This window comes from Rhinopithecus roxellana, chromosome 5 (genome assembly GCF_007565055.1).
Source record: "Rhinopithecus roxellana isolate Shanxi Qingling chromosome 5, ASM756505v1, whole genome shotgun sequence".
Taxonomy (NCBI): domain Eukaryota; kingdom Metazoa; phylum Chordata; class Mammalia; order Primates; family Cercopithecidae; genus Rhinopithecus; species Rhinopithecus roxellana.
Window position 1 is genome coordinate 71,357,113 of NC_044553.1, and position 6,953 is coordinate 71,364,065.

Here is a 6,953-nt window from a genome sequence, read left to right on the forward strand (position 1 = left end):
GAATAAAGGACTTTTCAGGTTAATTTTACAACGTGAGAAATAATGTCTGTGCTCAAAGGTAATTTATCTGCCTGTGTTTTTCCTCTGCCTGTCTTACTACAATACTGTTGGATATGTTTACATATGGGTGTTCATAGATAAGTAAACAACTTCTATGGAGTTTGAAATTTTGACTTTAAAAGATTACTTAATCATTAATATTTTATAAATTATATTGTGTATTTTTATTTCAGACACCTCCATGTGCAGGGATGCTAGGGTGATGATTTGATCACTAAACTTAAATTTTTCTCTGAAAACAAAACAAAACAAAATGGACAGTGTAATGCCATTTTCAAAATTTTATGCAACATTCCTGGAAATTTATACCATTAGCTTACTGAGACTGCGCAAACAATGTCTGCTAAAGTGTGCAAAAAGAGTGAGGCATGTCCCCTCAATTTTCAAATGAATATACTATCCTGGAATTTTGTAACTCTTAAATTTTGAATCTTTGTTTAGAAAGAATAATACCGTAAACTTTAGCTAGATATGTGATGTCAACCGGCTAGGGAAATAATTCACTATCTCTGCAAACTTAAACTTGGAAGAAATCCATAGTTATATTTATTTGGGACTCTTCCATCTTTCCATTTCAGACAGCATTTATGGAAGTTCTATATAAATGACCAAGGAAATAAACTTTTATTGTTTTGTATCATATTTAGTTAGGTAGAATTTTTACACATACATTTATCAGTTTAAGTGGTGTGTTGCTGTTTAAACATAGAAATAATGCTTCTGACACAAACTAAATAGAGAAATTCTGTGCCACTTGGAAAAAAGAGATAGCTTCCCTCTCATTTTTGCTATTCTATCTTACATGAAGTCTTTTTGTAAATTTTAAATGTTTGCCTACTTTTACTTTAAATGCTTTTGTGTAAACTCTGAAAATTCCCCATAAATCAACTCTCACATCAGCTGAGGAAAAAACCTTTTTTTCTTTCCACTCAGTAAATGCTGAAGGGTTTACTTGGTACTTGGCTCATGTTTAGGATGTGTTTTATGAAATTATTAAGTTATCTCAAAGTTTAGAGACCAGAGCTCTCAATCCTTGGTTTTAATGAATAAAGTCATCTCATGCTTAGTTTATTCGTCAAACCCACGTCCTATCATGTTAACTTTAACCTTCTTAAATATTGGGAGACGAATGATAACTGTAATATTTGTTTGCATTACCTTGCTCTCCCCCACCCCCAACCCTATGATAAGACAGATAAGTGATAGATTTGTTCAATTTTTATAATGCTTTTTTTACACCACCCCGGAAGGCACTTGCTCCTATCTCGGGTTTACTATTTAGTGTAAAGAGTTCCGATTTGGGTATATTTAAGAAAGACTCAGCTGTCAAAAGCAAAGAAACTGGGAATGGTGTTTTGACAACCATATAGTGTTAAAGGAAATACTGTAGTCTGAATAAAATTGCTTATGTTCTCCAAAACAAGAGTAATATAAAAACACTTTTTTATTTATATGAAAAAGCAAAAGCAGAAATAAATTCCAAAGGTTTCCCTTTCTTTAAGAAATTCTGAGAGAACTGCAGTCGCCATCTGTTAAGGGTTGGGAATTGAGCAAGAAGCCACATTTTAAACGAAAAAAAGAGAAAAGACCAGGAAAGTCTGTGTCTTCCGTCCACCCCACCTCTCTCCCACCCCCTAGGTCAGCACCCCTCACGCCCCCAGCTCTCACCCTCGTTAGAGTCCACCGGGATCCTCCTGCCTCCTCACCCCCTCCCGCCCCCGCGGGCCTGTTAACCCGGAGCAGATTTGGGAAGGGAAATGTGGCTAATATCTCTAGCAGCTGTCAAAGGAGGGACCTTCCTTCAAAGGGACTGGACAGGGATCCTCCACAAGTTCTCCATTAGTCTAGCACGCCAGCAATTTGATAAGGAGCCTGGACCTCCGCTACAAGTTGCCCCTCAGTTAGAAAGTCCGGTGTCCGGGTGTCTGGATGCGCCGAGTGGCCCCAGCTTCGGCGGCCGCAGCCCCCGCCGCCCACCCAGGGGGCTTGGTGCGGACGCGCGTCCTGGAGCCTGGGAGGAGGCAGGACAGAGGCTTGGGCCGCGGCAGCGGGGCGTGCAGAGGGCTACCCTGGCCCTCACCTGGCCTTCCTGGGGCGTGTGTTAGAGTTGGACCAACGTATTGCAAACTATGGGGGCAGCAGCAGGGCCCGTCCCAGTTATAGCTGCAAGCATCAACTCTGGGCTTCGCGCGCCAGGGCGGGCCCCCTCCCTCCGGGCCCGGGCTGGGAGAAGGTGCCGCGCGGGGGAAATGCTGGTCTGATGGGGGAGGCCGGTCAGATTGTGATGAGAATGGAGACCGTCGGGGCAGTGTTTGAAGGGAGGTTTTAATATTAATAGTTTCGGTGTAGAGACAGAAGGGAGATTGCGTCTACGGCTCCTCCGGGCAGACTCTGGGTGACAGGGATGATGGATGATCCGGCAGAGCCCAACAGCTCCTCCCCCCCAGCCCCAACAGTGTCAAAGCTACTTTACTTGAAGCTTTAGAAATAAAATAAACAGCATCGCCACCCCCCTTACTCTTAGCACACCTCCACCCTCACCCCCCGCTTTCCGACATCGATTTATGGATCATTATGAATCAATTACTGCTCTCAATACCTTCCCATTGGCTTAAATAAAACAGTCGAAAGATGAAAACGCGGGGTTCGGTGGAGATTTTTTTCCCTGACAAGAACAATCGCAAAATCCATTATCTCATAATCAGAGGCGCTGGGTGAGGAGGTGAAGAGAAAGGACCGGGTCACCCAGTAAATAACTGGGGGGAATGTAGGAAGGGGGTGTCGCCCAGATGCTGCCTTTGAGTTCTTTCCGATGGGTTTGGTTGGTTTGTTGTTTGTTTGGGGTTTGGGGAGCGGGGTAAACTCGCGTGAGAATTAGATGCCTACAAGTTGCGTGACCTAATTATTTAACTCCTTTGGAGAGACCCCTTTGAATGCGTGTCTCGGCAAACATCAGATGTTGTTGGTAGTGAGGTCACACATGGGAAAAGGTGTGGAGGAATGGGGTCCGTCTGGAGGGCGGATTTTCACTTTGTTGTGAGCAACTGTGAGCGGGAGGGTTGGCCGCCGGGTGGGGAGACCGTCCCTCTCCCCTCGCCCCCCGCCGCTGGCTGTTTTTGTCGTTGGAACTGGTTTGGATCTGGGGCTGGCCGTCCCCTTTCGCCCCCACCCCCACCTCGGCCGCCCGAGGCTTTTCTTCCCTCTCCTGCCTCTTCCGCGGCGGGGCTCGAGGTTCTCTAGGTGTTTCTATGACTACATTGTGTGTGTGGGAGGGTCAGACGTGGGGGTTGCCCGCGAGAGGGCCGTTCCTGGGCGATCATTTATCAATGTCACCCACATAATGATTCTCTCTGCAGCCTCCTATTGATGAGGATAATTACATTAGCTCAGAGTGACTGATCAATGAAAAACCACCACACAAAAACTTCTTTACTCCTCTATAATACCAAAAACCGATACAGAAATAACACAGAAAGCCTGATTTTCTTTCCCTTCCCTGTCCACCAATGGATTCTGCCCCCTCTGACACCCCTCCCCGCCACCCCCCCCCAAAAAGGACGGAGGAGTAAAGTAAGAAAATAGATCCAGGTTTGTTTCGTTTAAAGGAGGATGCAATTCTGTTCGTGAATGCATTTTCTCTAAATGTTGGCTTCATCCCTCCTTTGGTAGAGACTATCAACGGATTTGCTAATGTGAGTTGCCTTCAGACTAGTCTGTGGTTTTTCTTTTTATTTCTTTCCTCCCCTTTGGGCATTTTTTTTTTTTTTCTGCTTCAAAAAAGGAGATAATTCTTTCTACAATTATCTGGTAAAAGAAATTCCTCTAGGTCCTCTTTTTAAAAAGCATTTGCCTAAGTCGGGTTATCTTTTGTCTTTATCACTTCATAAAGTAGAGCAATTAAAGATGTGATGTTGCATGGGCAGAAAGGGTGGATCCATTATACGGCGACATAATACGCTATATTCTAGCGTGAAAGTTTGAAGCTAAATTACGATTTCGCTTTTTCTAGACTAAAAAATCAATATTTTCTCAATTAAAGCGAATTTTAATGCTTTACTTGCTAGTTGTTAAAGGCGCTGTAAATTTTATTGTAATGCTTCTTGACTTCGGAGTAGATGCAGGAGACGGGATGATTCTCGTGGTCTTTTTCCTCTCGGGGAACCTAGCCCAAGAACATCCCATAGTTTCATATCAAATTGAAGCAACAAAGGTAAGAAGGGTTCTGAGAGGGATGGGGCAAAAGGTGGAGAGCCCGCCAAGGAAGCCCACCAGCACCAGAGGCCATTGTCTTGTATATTTTCACCTCTCTGTGTCCTGCCTCCTGAAAGTGACAGAGGTGTCCATTTTACTCTAATCTTTCTCAAAGGGGAGCACGTTCGACTCACATCTGCTCTTTAATGGTCAGAAAAGGAGTTGCATTTGGGGAGCTTCTAAACCCTTCCCAGGGTCCCCCTGTTCTCTTCCGTCTCCTTATTTAACCAAATGCTAACTCGGAACTGGCTCTTTCACCAATTTGGCCATATTTTATGTGTTCTGGCTTCTATACCAGAAATCATTCGCCACCCTCAGAAGCATGACCTGTTTACAGACATTTTCTCCTTTCACAAGTCCCACCTAGTAAAAGTTCCCGCAGAGAATTAACTGTGGTGTGTTAATAGCCCAGGTCTGCTACTGCTCTCTTCTGCAAAGCTGAAATCTGGTAAGGAGGAATATGGCATTGAACTAATGCTGGGAGCTGTTCAAGGTCAGCAGAAGCCCAAAGACTTGAGAATTCTAAGGCCCAGTGACTTGATGGGAAGCAAGGTAGTGAAACTTGCAGAAAGTAAGGCAGAGAGGGGGAGAAGAAAATGAGGCCAGGAGGGAACATAATGAGAAAAGAATAGGACAAGGCAGAAAAATGAGCCTTTGGGACCTCTTTATAATTTAAAAAGAAATAATAATGAAGGGAAATTGAATATCTAAGGCTTGCTATTACATTTTTTTTTTTTTTTTTGAGGCCAATATCCGTTTAAGAACAAACCCTCAGAGATGCCAGGAAGGGCCTGGGTTTCCAAATGGAACTACTCACAAAGTTCCTTTTGCAGTTCCTTCTTCTGTTAATTTGCTGGGAATGAGAAGACTAGGGAAAAGGCGATGTGTGTGGTGTACCAAGGGCTTAAGTAAGAGTATGATGGGAAGGGGCACCTAGATATAATGAGGCTGCTGTTTTAAGCTGAATAGAAAAGAGGAGAAGAAAGAAAAAGCCACACCACACCACAATATACTTTAAAATAATTCTCACCCACCTGTCTTCCTTTTTCTCTAAGCACACACTACATTGAATAGTACACATAGGTGGGGGAAATTTCTAGTTCATCACCTTCAGTCTGTAGACCCACCAACGGAGCCCCCTTCCCTTAGATTCCTGACATGTAAGCCTAGACCATGGCCTTTTTATCAAGTGAGTGGGGCTTTGTTAATGTATTTGTACTTTTCTGCTTTCAGACTAAGTTTCTCGCTTTGGAGGAGGGAGGAGATGCAAGAAAGGAGGGGGAGGGGAGCAGAACACAAAGACTTTATCTAGTTCTCACCAAGCAGGTTTCAAAATAGGAACTTAATGGGAAGAAAGACGAAAGAATTAAAAAAAAAAAATAAGAGGGGCGTGAGAATTGTTTATTACAAGTTTACTTGTCTGGAAGAGAGGTGATTCTGTGGATATTTTTCCCTTTGAGGATCCTGTTTTCCTCTTATTGAAACATTTTCAAATTTTAATCCTTTAGCAGACAAAACCTCAATATAAATATGACATGGGCCACTGGCAAAAAAACGAACTTAAACTCAGTGCTCAGAGGGGAGGGGGTGTGGGGAGGAGGGAGCCCTTTCTGATTAATAACTAGCAGGGTAATGTTGAGGGCTTTTTCTGCCCGATTGCCTTTTTGAATTAGAGCCGATTTCTTCACACTTCAATAGTGCCTGTCTCCTTTAAAATGACTGGCAGATTTGTTTCTCTTTTTTTTTTCTCTCCCTGAGACTTAATGATGTAAATTTTCTAATTAGTTGAATCATATTGCTTAAAGGCCTAATATTTACCGTGTAAGAAATGATCATCCAGATTTGGACCTCTTGAAATATTCTAAGAAATAACATTTGGCTTTTAGGTTGAGGGATGAAGAGGAGAAAGCTGTATTACGGGAAGCTGTTTAGAGAAGAGAAGGCATAAACCCGGCAACATGTTAAATTAATAGTTGAAGTTGAGCTGGGCTCACACCCCAAGTCCGCTTTTATTTTTCAATCAGCGAAGATTTAATTGGCAGCCCTCAGGCAGGGCGATCTGATATTTTCTCATTAGTTTCCCATCACTAATCTTGAGTGTTAGATTGGCTTAAAGGTTGTCAACATTTGACCAATTTTATTTAAGGAAAAAAAAAATCATGCATTATGGCTCCTGGACGTGAGATCTGCAAATAAATCCTGCTTGGATCAGCGGAACTAACAGGCGAAAAAAATGTTGACTATTCATCGTCGCATTTAATAAGTTGCATTAATGTATATTTCAAGGCTAGAGAGAGAGATGATATATAATGTGGTGCGTAGATGCCGATGAAAAGAAAGAGGTGAATGGGGAACGGGATGCACTATAAGCGGGATGGGTAGGTAAAGTGAGACGTAGACGCATTTCGAACCGAGGGTAAATAATCCAAGTGGAATAGCTGTTGAGGATTTAGGAGCTACAATCCTCCCTCCCTTTCCTTTTGCAGCTGCGTGAAACTGCCAAGCCTGTCTTGCAAGCACAGAGTGGCTCTGCTGTCTAGTCCAGAGCTAACATCAGAGCGCCCCCTGCTGGCCAGTAGAGCAGAACGCTGCGGGTCAGCCCCCTGTGAAGTGAATCGTGTTTTTCTGCGCACCCCACCTTT